At 34.3% G+C, this 13,856-nt stretch overlaps 1 pseudogene; it reads right to left on the bottom strand.

Moving 5' to 3' along the window:
• Nucleotides 1-13,621, bottom strand: part of LOC113932640 — a 38,307-nt pseudogene extending 24,686 nt beyond the window's left edge.
• Between the last annotated feature and the right edge of the window lie 235 nt (nt 13,622-13,856).

The following is a 13,856-nucleotide window of genomic DNA, read 5'->3' as shown; positions in this document are numbered from 1 at the left end:
TGCAAATAACAACCATAACAAGCCTGGAACGGTTATACTAACATGACACTGTATAGACTTTCATAAAAAAAGAAAAAAAACTTTTCGTAGGCATAAATAGGGAAATGTTATTAATGGCAATGACACATTTCTTAAGGAGTCAGTCTGTAGTGTGTTGGGAAAGCAGCTTATAACCAAGTGAATTTTTATATATTGTTTCGCATCTTTGGCTGGACCTTTTTGTTTGTTTTCTCATCTTTCTGGGTAGCAAAACAAAGACAATCAAGAAGCAAGGACAGGAACAGGTAGAATTCGCTTTAATACCAGGTGCAAGGCTAAGCTCTAGCTCAGGCAGTGATTTTTCATTCATTCAGCCCTGCTTATTAAGGTTCACCACTGAAGTTTGTAAATAACAGTTTTCTAGTATGCTTGCTTAACTTTTTTTTTTAAAGATCCAGTAATTTACTTTAGGGAAAGAGAGAGTGTGAGCAGGGAGGGGGGCAGAGGGATAGGAAGGGAAGCATACTCCCCATTGAGCACAGAGGCCATCCCTTAACCTGAAATCATGACCCTGAGATCATGACCTGAGCAGAAATCAAGAGTTGGGAGCTTAGCCGGCTGAGCCACCCAGGCACCCCTGCTTGCTTAACTTTTATCTCAAGATACATATTACTCCTGGGATTTTCTCTGGTAGGAATTGTAGGAGTGGTTGTTCAGGTTTTAAGGTATAGAACTCTCGCCATTTCTTAATTTATATCCCTTTATTTCAATTTAATAACTATCCGTTTATTATATACATGAACGATTATTTTGATTTTTTTGCCGATTTATTAATTCATTGACATGTGCATGCTTATAGGAGGAGTAGCTTATTGCTGCAGAAATGTTAGAGGCAGTAAAGAAGATTTGAGAAAGCAGAGCAAGCTGATGTATTATTTTATTGGAAGCTTTGTTAAATTGCCTGCTGTCTCATTTTGGTTGACCAAATTAGGTAAAGGCAGAGAATCATTAACATTTAATGTGTATTTTGACTCAATGTGAGTTTATCAACCAGTTATTAAAATAGTTCCTTAAGGTTTATAGGTTCCATTTATAGACAAACACTTAAAAGTAATTTGGATATCAGATTGGAGATCCCAGGCATTTTAGATCTGTTCTGAAAGGATAATATCTTAATGAATTTGAAATGAATTTACATGCATACGATAGAATGAATATTTTTCCAGAAGCAACAATGTATTATTCAAAGACAAAACTGCTTTGCTTATACATTAAATTTAATTTGTACTAATTTTACTTTACTTGAGGGTAATATGTTAGAGAAATAGTATATGTATTTACATTTATTTACATCTGAATCTCCTGATATATATAATCTATAGTTTTAGAATTCATTAAAAATTGTTGAGATTTACAGAAGTTTTCTAAATTAGTTTTCTTCAACCAGGGAAGATTTTGCTTCCCAGGGGATATTTGGCAATATCTAAAGACATAGTTTGTTGTTACAACTTGGAGGGGGTTGGTACACTCTACTCTAGAGTTGGTAGAGGCCAGAAATGCTGTTAAACATTCTACATTATAGGTAGTACAGGACAGCTGCCTACAACAAAACATCAACAGTGTCAAAGTTGAGAAACCCTGCTCTGAATTGTATATAGCACCCTTGAAACCAACTTCAGTTTGATAGATGGCCCAAAACTTAGTATAACATTCTTACATAAACCCTGCATTTTCTGCTCAATTTTTCTGTTAACTAAAACTGATCTAAAAAATAAACTAGATTACTTTTATAAAAAAAAAAAACTAAGAGGAAATAGTTTCCTAAAAATTTTTGTTTAAAACTAATATTTAAAAAGAAAAATAGTTATTTAAAGGTTTTTTGAATAAAATAACACTAAAATATACTACAATATATATTTTTTAAGTTTCATCACAGTAATGTGTGCAAAAAGCGACATATCTTTAAAGAGAAAATGTGATCTCACTATATATTCACAAACACACATATAATACATTATATATGTATATGTTATGTACCTACATATAATGTGTATTTAATATACAATTATAAAAATATATCCATACAAAAATTTTGTTTAAATGACTTTTGTCAAACTGAAGGGAATAAGCAGTAAGAACATCTAGAGAATGACAAAGATCAATAACACCTGTCATAAACGTAGAGCTAAGTGACTCATGTTAATTTTATAAACCGGAACCTCCACAAGAATATTTCTTTTAAGCCTATCTTTCAGTATTTCTGGGAAGAACAGAGATCTGCAAAACAGTGTAAAAATAGTACACTGCCCAATTAATTGTTAATTGAACTTGTTCTTTCAGATTTATTTCTAGCACTCACCTATAAATCTGTTCCATTATTTCTTCATTTGTCATTTTACTTCTATACCTACTATGATATTTGCTATGTAACTGTGTGAAAAGTATTTGGATAAAGAACTGTTTCTCAATATGGACTATGTACTTAGAAAAATGGACCACACATTGTTCATTTTTTTCTTTGAAAGCTAGTATGTTTCCTAGCATATATATATATATATATATATGAAACATATATGATATTCAGCCAACTTAGAAGGAAAGGAGGAAGGAAGGAAAGAAAGAAGAAAACTTTATTCGTTTAAAACAACCATTAAATTTTTTCTCAACCTCCCTGTTCAGTCAGTGTCAAGAAAAAAGAGGGAAAGTTAATTTAAAAAATGGTCACAAAGGGGCAAAAGTGGAAACATGATGTTATCCAGAATATAAGAAGCTGCTACTTCCCCCTAGGCTAGACTGATGAAATTAAAATTACTGCTCTTTGAGCCACTGCCATCATTGGTAACATTGCTGTGGCCTTATGAAAAATGATACTGGGGCCACCGTCGTTGACACTGCTGGAGTTGCCCACAGCCAGAAGGACTTTCCCTCCCTTCTGCTTTCAAACATCTTATGAATGCTTCCTAGTCAGATCCTACTCAGAATCAAATATCAAAGAATGTTTGATGTCATGAAGGACAGGGATGTGAACATAGACCTCTGACTGGTGAATCAATATCTTCACAAGATGGTAATAGTCATTTGTTGTATGTATATATAAATTATATATATGCAATATTTATATATATGTAACATATTACATATGTATGTAGGTAATAATTATCCAAGGAAATTCAACAGAAAATTTGACTTATTATATCAGGAAAAACAACAACAAATTCTCTAATATCATTTTAACTCTAGAACATATAGAAAGAGTATGCTCCTTTTATATATTCAAGATTTTCCTTTTCTATAGAAATCTCTCAGTTTTAAAAATATTAACTTTTGTATGTTTTTTTTAAATTTTCCTACAACTTGTTATTCTCTCCTCTCTGAAAGCTTTACACAGAAACCTAATAACTGTATATTCAGGAAACATACATTCATCCTTGGAGAGGACTGAAATATATAACAATAAGTAATATACAGATATGGAATCTAAGAAATTATTTTTCTTTATTAAATTGCAATACAAATCCTATATAGTAGAAGATATCAGAGTAACATATCATGTTTATGACTTTTTGTATGAATTCCTTGGAAGCCAACATTACCTGGTAGATGAGCATGGTAGTAGAAATGTGAACATTCCAAAAAAAGAAAAGAAATGTGAACACTCAAAAGATTTGTCCCAAGGTCATTTTGCCTTAAAAGGTATTAAAATTTCTAAAAATGGTATTTGTCTATTGCAACAGTAGAATAAGCTCAAGGTCAACAGCATTTCTTCATTTCTTAAAATAAGAATCTAAACCTTACCAGAACTGAAATGCTTAAGGACATCAATAAAGAAGGCATTTTAGAATAAATCTTTGAAAGATGGTTCCACTGTGTAAAAAGGAGTCACAATCATTCAGTTGCCTGTGTTTTTATCTTCAAAATGTTCCCAGATATTGTATCTTAAAGAACTGAAATTTGAAACAAAAGAGTGCCTAGGACTTAGAAATTGTGTTTTTAAATGACATAATGTAAGACTTCTGAATATGGCAAGGGTTAGAAAAGTTTTAGTTTCTGTTCTGAGAAATCTTGATATAATTAAAAATTTGGATATAATAAGTGCTTCTTTTTTAATGTGTCTGTTTTTAAAAATGTGAATGAATTTTATTCTAATTTTACTTCACCATAAAGTAAATAAAGATTAGAGCACTGGGTGTTATACGAAAACAATGAATCATGGAACACTACACCCAAAATTAATGATGTAATGTATGGTGATTAACATAACAATAAGAAAATTAAAAAAAACTAATGATGTAATGTATGGTGACTAATATAACATAATAAAATTAAATTAAATTAAAAAAAAAGATTAGAGCAAAGTATCCATAAATGCATAGTGTTTTTGTGTGTGTTGTAAAGCTTTGTAAAAGAAATCTCAGAAATTGTATTCAATCTCTACTTTGTAATTATAAGTGTAATACTTATATAATTTTATAGGTAAATATATCTCCTTATAAAAATGATTGTTGAAAATAGTATTGTTTTCTAAGATTACATATGTATATATTCTTTTTTTAATCTTTTTTTTAAGATTTATTTATTTATTTATTTTAGAAAGAGAACATGGGGGTAGGGACAGAGGGAGAAAGAATCTGAAGGAGACTCCTTTCTGAGCATGGAGCCCGACATGGGGCTCAGTCTCATGACGGTGAGATCCAACCAAGAGTTGGATGCTTAACCAACTGCGCCACCCAGGTACTCCTTTATATTCTTTACAAAATATATTCTTTACAAAATGTATATATTCTTTACGAAATATATATATTCTTTATGAAATTGTATATATATATTTTTTAAGATTTTATTTATTTATTTGACAGGGAGAGAGATAGCGAGAGCAGGAACACAAGCAGGGGGAGTGGGAGAGGGAGAAGCAGGCTTCCCGCTGAGCAGGGAGCCCAATGCAGGGCTCCATCCCAGGACCCTGCAATAATGACCTGAGCCGAAGGCAGCCGCTTAACAACTGAGCCACCCAGGTGCCCCAAAATTGTATATATTCTTTATGAAAACTGTAAGATAGATATATCTACCTACCTACCACTTAAATTTAACAAGAAATAATTTTTGAGAATAAATTGTTGTTGTTTTTAAAGATTTTATTTATTTATTTATTTATTTATTTATTTATTTATTTATTTATTTATTTTCAGAGGTAGGGAGGGGCAGAGGGAGAGAGAGAATCTCAAGTAGGCTCCCCACCCAGTGCAGTGCCCCACATGGAGCTCTATCTCAATCCTGAGATAATGACCTGAGCTGAAATCAAGAGTCTGAGGCTTAACCAACTGAGCCCTCCAGGTGCCCCTAAAGATTCTATTTTTAAGTAATCTCTACACCTAATGGGGGGGGCTCAAACTTACAACCCCAGGATTAAGAGTCACATGTTCCAGTGACTGAGCCAGCCAGGCACCCAGGATAGTGGTTTTAGAGAAAAATATATATGTTACATGATACTTTTATAAAGAAAAACATTTTTTTTTCCACACAAGTCAGTTTATAAGCAGCAGTGGGCTATGTTTTCAAGAAGTTATTTAGAATTAGAAATAACAACATTCAGTCGTCAGAATCTGCATCTCTGTGCCTGAGGTATTTTCCAACACCATGGAAAGCCACTTTGCTTTTGTGAGTACAGGAAGCTTAAAGTACTAGTATTAACAACCCCTGGGGACTTTCAACCAAAGGCTATAAGAATATATATAGTGTGTGTATGTGTAAGTATATGTGTACACACACACACACACACACACACACACACACACACACACACGTCCTCTACCTCCATTTTCTCTGAGAAGGAGGATTCTGAACCATATATTTTAAACTGTTTCCCAATGTCTCCCTACAGGAATAAATTTCAGTCACTTGTGTCAGTTGGCTTAGTAATTAACACTTTATTGTCTCTAATTGTCTATTTTTTCCTTCCTTTATCAATTACCTACTCCGTAACTTATGTTCCTTGCACCTTCCAAGTCGTTTACACATATCATTGTATAAGGTTGAATAATTTACTAACCTAATGATAAAAAGGATGGTATTGTTAACGAATATCCTCGGATCATGGGATCTCTAACATGCTATAATTTTATAATAACCAAGAATCTCGAATGTTCTGCAGTATGGTGATATGGTGAAAATCTACACCAGAACTTATTAGATGTAACAGATATAGGTACCATTACTCATATTTAAGAAATAAGCTGGCAATGGTAATTATAAGGATGTGTAGTTGGTTGTTGTTAAGTATCATTAATGCCCTGAAAAAAGAACATTAAGGTCTAAGTCACCCCCACAGTCATATCAGAGTGTGGTGTAAATGTCACAAAGCCTTTATGATAGCATATAAGACTCTTTATCTCCTGCAATTAGAAAGCAGATTGGCCTGAATAACCAGTTCCAGAATCTGACTATTAAAAAGAAAACCATAGCTCCAAAATGGTGTCAGTAAACCAAATCAGTAAACGAGGTTCAGTTAGGACCTAACTGCAGTTTCCATCCCCAAGAAAAGTAACCTTTAACCAGGCAACATGGGAATTTCCTGGTCAGCACTAGAAAATTTACTAATAGACCTCTTCCTTTCCCCTTAGTAGGGTGACCTTGTCTAAAACAATGGATTATTTGCTAACAGTTTTCTTTTTTCCACTCCTTTACTTCCTTTAAAAACCTTTCCTTTTCTGTAGTCCTTTGAAGCTCCCCTCTACTTGTTAGACAGGATGCTGCCCAAATCATGAATTGATTAATAAAACCAATTAAATCTTTAAAATTTACTTCGTTGAATTTTTGTTATTTTACAGTATGATAGCAATAAAAGAGAAGCTGTTACACCTCATGTAAGTTTCCAGAGCCAACAGAACATGCCTAAGAATGGATTTTGAGGGAGCTGGATGAGAGAGAGGATGAAATAGGGAGGAATAGATAATAATTTCTTTTTCTTTTGTTTTTTTAACCAATGTTATTCCCATCAGCAAGGCATGATAGTCCTGGTTGCTCCCCATCCTTGACATACATTTGGTCTTATCTGAAACCTTTATTTAAGCAATCTTAGTGAGTAGGAATCAGTACTGTATTTGGTGTTATTTTTAATTTTTTAATTTCCATAATATGTAATGAAATTAATCACCTTTTCATGACTATTAGCCATTGTAAAATCAATAATGTGAAATTCCCATTCAAGTCCTTTGACTATTTTTTTCTGTTTTTTTATCCTTATTGATTTATATATTCTGAATATGAGACTTTTATTGGATATATGCGTTACAGTTTCCTTCCATCTGGAACTCATCTTTTCACTGTAATGGTATTCTCTTGCATCAGTTACACAGGATTGGATATTTGAAAATACACAACTCTTTTTTTATCTTTTGTTTTTATTATTATGTTATGTTAATCACCATACATTACATCATTAGTTTTTGATGTAGTGTTCCATGATTCATTGTTTGTGTGTAACACCCAGTGCTCCATGCAGAACGTGCCCCCATCACCAGGCTAACCTATCCCCCACCCCCTCCCCTCTAGAACCCTCAGTTTTTTTTCAGAGTCCATAGTCTCTCATGGTTCATCTCCCCCTCCGATTTCCGCCCCCTTCATTCTTCCCCTCCTGCTATCTTCTTTCTTTTTTCTTTTAACATATAATATATTATTTGTTTCAGGGGTACAGGTCTGTGATCCAACAGTTCTACACAATTCACAGCACTCACCACAGCATACACAACTCTTTAGGAGTTACTTATCTAAGGCTTTAATAAAGTAAAGGTTAGAGAATTTCTTGATGAGGCATACGCTCATGTGTCTCAGGATTTTACACACTGACAAATATGCCTGGAGCTAGTACTAATTCACAACTGGAATTGCTACTTGACACATTGAAAAATCAATGGCGTATAATTAATGAAGTAAAAATTATAATATTAACTTGGGTAGAGTATTAAAAGGAAATCAAAAGACTCAATGAGGTAAACATGCCAGTATGAGTATATTACATAAGACCAGGGAACAGATAGCTATGTCTCCCAAGAAGCACTAGAGACATTCTTTTCCATAAAACATATAATAATGGCTATGCTATAGGGGCATGGACATCACTGAGAAGCCAAGGTTGATGGTAGGAGTATTGTTACAAGAACTTATTTTGAATTACTGAATTAAAATTACTTTGGATAATAGGATTCTGCAATAGCAGAGGCCAAGTGGTGACATTTTATTTTCAGAAGGAAGATGGACATAGTGCTATAAGAAGCAAATAGGAAGCCAGGAACAATGAATCCCAGTAATTTGTACCTGTGACTAATATGCCTTGGTGTTTCTAGTGGCAGAATAGATGGGCAGCCAACAAGGATACATATTGACCTATATAACCTAAATCCAATGCCAACTAAATAAGAAATCATGGCACCTTAGCAAGTTTCCAGACCTGAACTAATTTCACACCTTGAACTCTACAAATTAAGTAGAGTGAAGATCATCTTGAAGAAGAATCCCATAATACCGTAGGAAGAATACAGAGCAGAAATTTCCCAGATATTTCACCCAAAGAAACCTATAGCCATTTATCGGAGAGTAATTCACTGGAGAAAATAAAATTTCCAGCTATTTCTAAAGCTTCTGGATACATGGCCTGATTTAACACTAATACCCTAGTGATGGCACAATTATTCATGAATGGAGTAGTCCTAGTGGTGGGAAAAGAGGCTATTCATGGATCTAACAACATTGAGTTTCCTCTCACAAAATATGTAGCACAAATGTTACTGAATGCCCAAACCCTACGAAACATATAGAGACTAAGCCTATGATACTGGACCAGCACACTGGGTGGTAACACGATTATATTACAGCCCTTCCACCAGAGAGGATGAAGGCATACATGTTTATTGGAATCAAACATTCTGAGTATAAGTAGGCCTCTCTTGCTTGTAATGTCTCAGCCAGAAAATCCTCTGAAGACTCACCCTAGTGTCTGATTTATCATCTTGAAATCCTACCTCTAGAACTCAGACTTCCCAGCCTCTAGAACTAGGAGAAATAAATATCTGTTGTTCAGGCCACCCACTCTATGGTATTTTGTTATAGCAGCCTGAGCTGATGAAGACACCTCCCTAAGGATAAAGGTTAAAATGGCCTACTATGGGATTGACATGCTGTCCTATGAGATACAATATATGCTTGAACCATCATATGTATTCTCAACAACAGAATGCATGTGTCTGGGAACCAAGGAGTGGAAATTGGAATGTCTTCTCTCACCATTAATCCCAGTGACTCATCTGGGGAATTTGTTCTTCCTGTCACCTCAACTTTAATCAAAACCGGTCCAGAAGTCCTGTTTCCAATGGGAGAAATAGCTCTACAATGGACACTGTAAGGATTTTACTAAACCTAAAAGTATGGCTTCTGAGAAGGAATGTGGTGGATCCTCATACAAGTAAAAAAAAAAAAAAAAAAAAAAAAAGGCAAAGGAAAGAGTTACTCTCCTGGCTGCATAATTAATATGGAAGGAATTTAATATGGAGCACAAATGGATCTGAGTGATGAAAAAGTCTACCATACCAGAGGCTGATAGTGCCAGACTCAAACCCCTCACAAATTTCAACATGCTTTAGCAGATTTCCAAGTTCCAGGGTCTTTTTCTCTGTGTCCTAGGGCTTTTGTCAACTATTGAAGACCACTATCAGCTCATGGCAGACATTAAGTGCCTGGAAATGAATAGCATGGGATCATCCTCAACTGTTGACTGAGAGGGATTGGTGTATACAAGTTAGCTTCTTCATCCATCCAGTGGGATAATTCTGATGCAATATAATTTACACCATTTCCTGAAGTTTTCCTATGAGTTTAAATTCCGGTCAAACACTATGGATGGTGACTGAATAAGACATCCTTTGACGACTTCTTCCCTTCTTTCAAAGGTCCCTGCCATTGTTTCTTGCTCTCTCAAATAAAATGTTTTTGGGTGCCTGGGTGGCTCAATCGGTTAAGCGTCTGCCTTCAGCTCAAGTCATGGTCCCAGGGTCCTGGGATCGAGTCCCACATCGAGTTCCCTCCTCAGCAGGAAGCCTGCTTCTCCCACTGCCTGCCACTCTCCCTGCGGTGCTTGCTTGTTCTCTCTCTCTCTGACAAATAAATAAATCAAATCTTAAAAAAAATAAAAATAATAAAATGTTTTCACTGGAATTCTTGTCGTACAGATAGCTTCTCCAATAATCCAAATTAAGACACCTTGTGGCATGTCAGACACCCTCCTAAATACAGACGTGACCTTTGATACTTTTTTAAAAGTATTGTAAGCCTCTGAAGAAGGGGAAAAAAAAGTTCTGATTTTTAAATGGTGTTTTTATGATTTAAAAATTGAAGTGAAATAAACTGAATACACTTTGCATTCAACTTTACAGTATTATCAGTTGCTATTATCTTTTTAAAAATCATTTGATATCATTAGAATGATCTCTGATAAATGGAAAAAATAAAACGTATAAAAAGTACTATAGCTAAAACAAGGTAAGGTCCTCTGATGGACACATAACTTTCCAAGGTCTATCTATCTAACCACCTCTCCACTGATCATCTATCTAGTGACCATCTCATTTGTAAAGTAGTAAGCTCCTCGTTTATTTATTTATTTATTTATTTATTTATTTATTTATTTATTTTGTGGCAAGCATTAAATATATCACTGAAGAAGCAGAAGAAGTAGAAGTATGGATTTTTCCAAACGACAGAGAAACACTAGAGATCCTCTTGGTCATTATTTCCTAAATTATACTCTGTGGAAACACTAGTCCTTGCACAGCTCTTAAAACTGAGTGAAGTAAGAGACTACAGGACATGCTGTATTTCCTCCCACATCACTTATCCCAGTTCTTGTTTATGTATCCACAATGTAAATGTGAACGCCTGTTTTAATAAATCTTAATTTTCTTCTTACATGTTGTTTTATTTTGTATTCCTCTGACTTATTTTACCAAGGATTTATAAATATGTATGTGTAAAAATATATAATAAGTTCTCTACACTTTGGAAAGTGCTGCTGTTGGTTCTCAGATATTAGAGTTCAAGCAAATCTCATTAAGGACATAAGTCTTACTATCTCAAATACCATTCTTCTGTACACTCTATATATGTAATCCAATAACTCAAGTATGACAATTATATATTAAGTCCACATGCTTGCCTATAGTTAATATAAATACTTATATTAATTGACCAATTACTTATTGGTATAGACTTTGGCAAGGCACCAGTATTTTTGTAGTTATAGTCAGATAATCAACTGCTATTATCTAAGCCACTTTAAAATTTATTTAAGTGACTAAAAGAGAATTTCGTTTAAATATTTAACAAACATAAATGCTATGAGGAATGTGTAGAATATAACATTTTCTTACAGGAATACCTCGAAATTTTGGAGAAAAACAAGATTTATGTGAAATTATGAGACCACAAAAATTACACTGCATAACTAAATGCTAAGCATCATTCTATAAACTAGAAGTGTACTACAGTTTCAAAGAAAATCAGTATCAGTACAAATGTCAATATTTACCAATTCTTTTGAATCATTCTTACTAATATAATAGTGGCTAATTATTTTGAGTCCATGTCATTCATTATTTACTCATATTGGACTGCTCCATAACATGATTCAAACCACAATTTACCTGAATACAATGAGAACTTTCTTCAAAGGCACAGTAATCTTCATGTTAATGTAGCTTAGAATTTCAAGGGCATACCTGATATAACAATGTGTTGTCATAAATATTTCTGACGTATATTCATTATACTTACTTTAAAAGCAAGTTAATATTTCAAAAATAAATTAATAGTAGCATCATTTCTCAGCTCAATTATAAAATATGCTAATGTGTCAGACATTCTTAATGCATCAGGATTGGCTGGGGACTGCTGCAGCCAAAGTAAAAAGAATTTTAAAAAGGAGTATTCCATTGTGAATAATTTAACCATATGGTCGTTTGGCTTTGATTTAATTCAGCAATGGATGTTAGGAATTTTATGGTGTATCTGGAATACATATACTACTTCTAAAAAGGACATTTATAGAAAACGAAATATAAATAGTATAATGAAAATTTCATTTATTACATTTCTTTCCAAATTTTACCAGGGTCTTTTCAAATCTCCAAAGAAACATATTTCCTCTGGTTATTAGAAATGACTTCTCCAATCAGGCTAAATCCAAAAGGACTGACACTGTTAATGTGTAGGAATTGTATTTTGGATGAACTTAGATAAATCAGAAATTATCGGGGAAATTTCTCACAATTAAACTTTAATTATGCCTCGTTACCAGACACACAGACACACACACCCGGGAGGGAGAGAGAATCAGAGCTGTTATACTGTTACAGTATAAAACTGTCCTGTACTGGGCACCTGGGTGGCTCAGTTGGGTAGGCCACTGCCTTTGGCTCAGGTCACGAATCCAGAGTCCCAGGATCAAGTCCTGCATCAAGTCCCGCAACAAGTCTCACATCGGGCCCCCCACTCAGGGAGGAGTCTGCTTCTCCCTCTGCCCTTCACCCTGCTTGTGCTCTCTCTCACTCACTCTCTCTCTCTCAAATAAATAAATAAAATCTTTAAAAAAAAACTGTCCTGTACTAATGAAATAAAGTCTTAAATTTCTCTCTGCAGGTACTTTTTGGAAAACTCCAACAAGTATTTCATATATGTAGGTGTGTGGTGGTATTAAAATATATATTTATATATTTGTAATATGGGTGTGTGTGTGTGTATATTCATACACACACATTTCTTTACGGGTCAGCAATTCTGTCTTCTCCAAGGTAAGGGTTATGTCCATGAAACCAAGCATTCACTTGACCTAGCTGCTCATATGAAATGAATGTAAGTACTAATACAAGGCAATGTTAAAGGAAGTTTGCATTTGCCATGTGCACACCTGAGAAGCAAAAGCAGGTCATAATTAGAGAGAAGGACCATAAAGTTCCATGAGTGGGCTCTGGCAAAATTTAGGTTGAAACTCTTATGGATTCCATTAACATTTTGTGTTAAAATGTAGCAAAGTTTACCAGTGTCCCTTTGTGTAGGATATAATACTTCTTTCAGCATCTGTGCCTTCATTTATAAAACAGGGATAATAATTCCTGCCTTATGTTCCTCACGGTTTTGTGTCAAGAAGTGATAGTAACAGAAAATACCTCAATAAATATAAAGTTTTATTTTTCCTTCTATTTTTGTATCTGGCTGTGTTTGTCACCACAATCTGTTAGGCCCACATGAGATGGTATGCAGTAATAAATTGAAATGAAGAAAATAAATAAAAGACATATAAAATGGGATTCCTATTGAGAGAAAACATGAAATGCATTTTTAAACTGGTACTTACAAATGAAAAGCAATGGCAGAGTGAAAATTCAGTGCAGGCATTGATGTTCTGTGGTTGAAGAAAGCCATAGAGGAAAATACTTCCTATGTGTCATCATCTCGTACAGAATTCTGAGCAGCTTAAACGTATCACGGGGACTGTGACTATGCTACTGATGTGATTGAAAGATAAAACCATCAAACACCAGATTTAAAGAATTACCTTCATAGTTATCTGTTTAATTGCAGCAATGTGATACTTGATCATCCTTTAAGCTGTCATTTTTTAGTGGAGTCCATTTGGCCCAACAACAAAGATCAATGCTAATTTTAGGAAAATAGTTTGCTTATTCTTCCCAGAAACTATTCTGAAACCACAATTTAGTAGCTCTCTCTTTCCCTCCTTTTAATTCATTTCAGGTTATGTCTTCCTGCTGGTGTTCATCAAAGTCACTGCCCTGACTGTGGGATAGGTGTCTCCCCCCAGTTGTCACCAATGTCAC

Source organism: Zalophus californianus, chromosome 10 (assembly GCF_009762305.2).
Source record: "Zalophus californianus isolate mZalCal1 chromosome 10, mZalCal1.pri.v2, whole genome shotgun sequence".
NCBI lineage: Eukaryota > Metazoa > Chordata > Mammalia > Carnivora > Otariidae > Zalophus > Zalophus californianus.
This window is presented reverse-complemented; position numbering and strand designations above follow the sequence as displayed.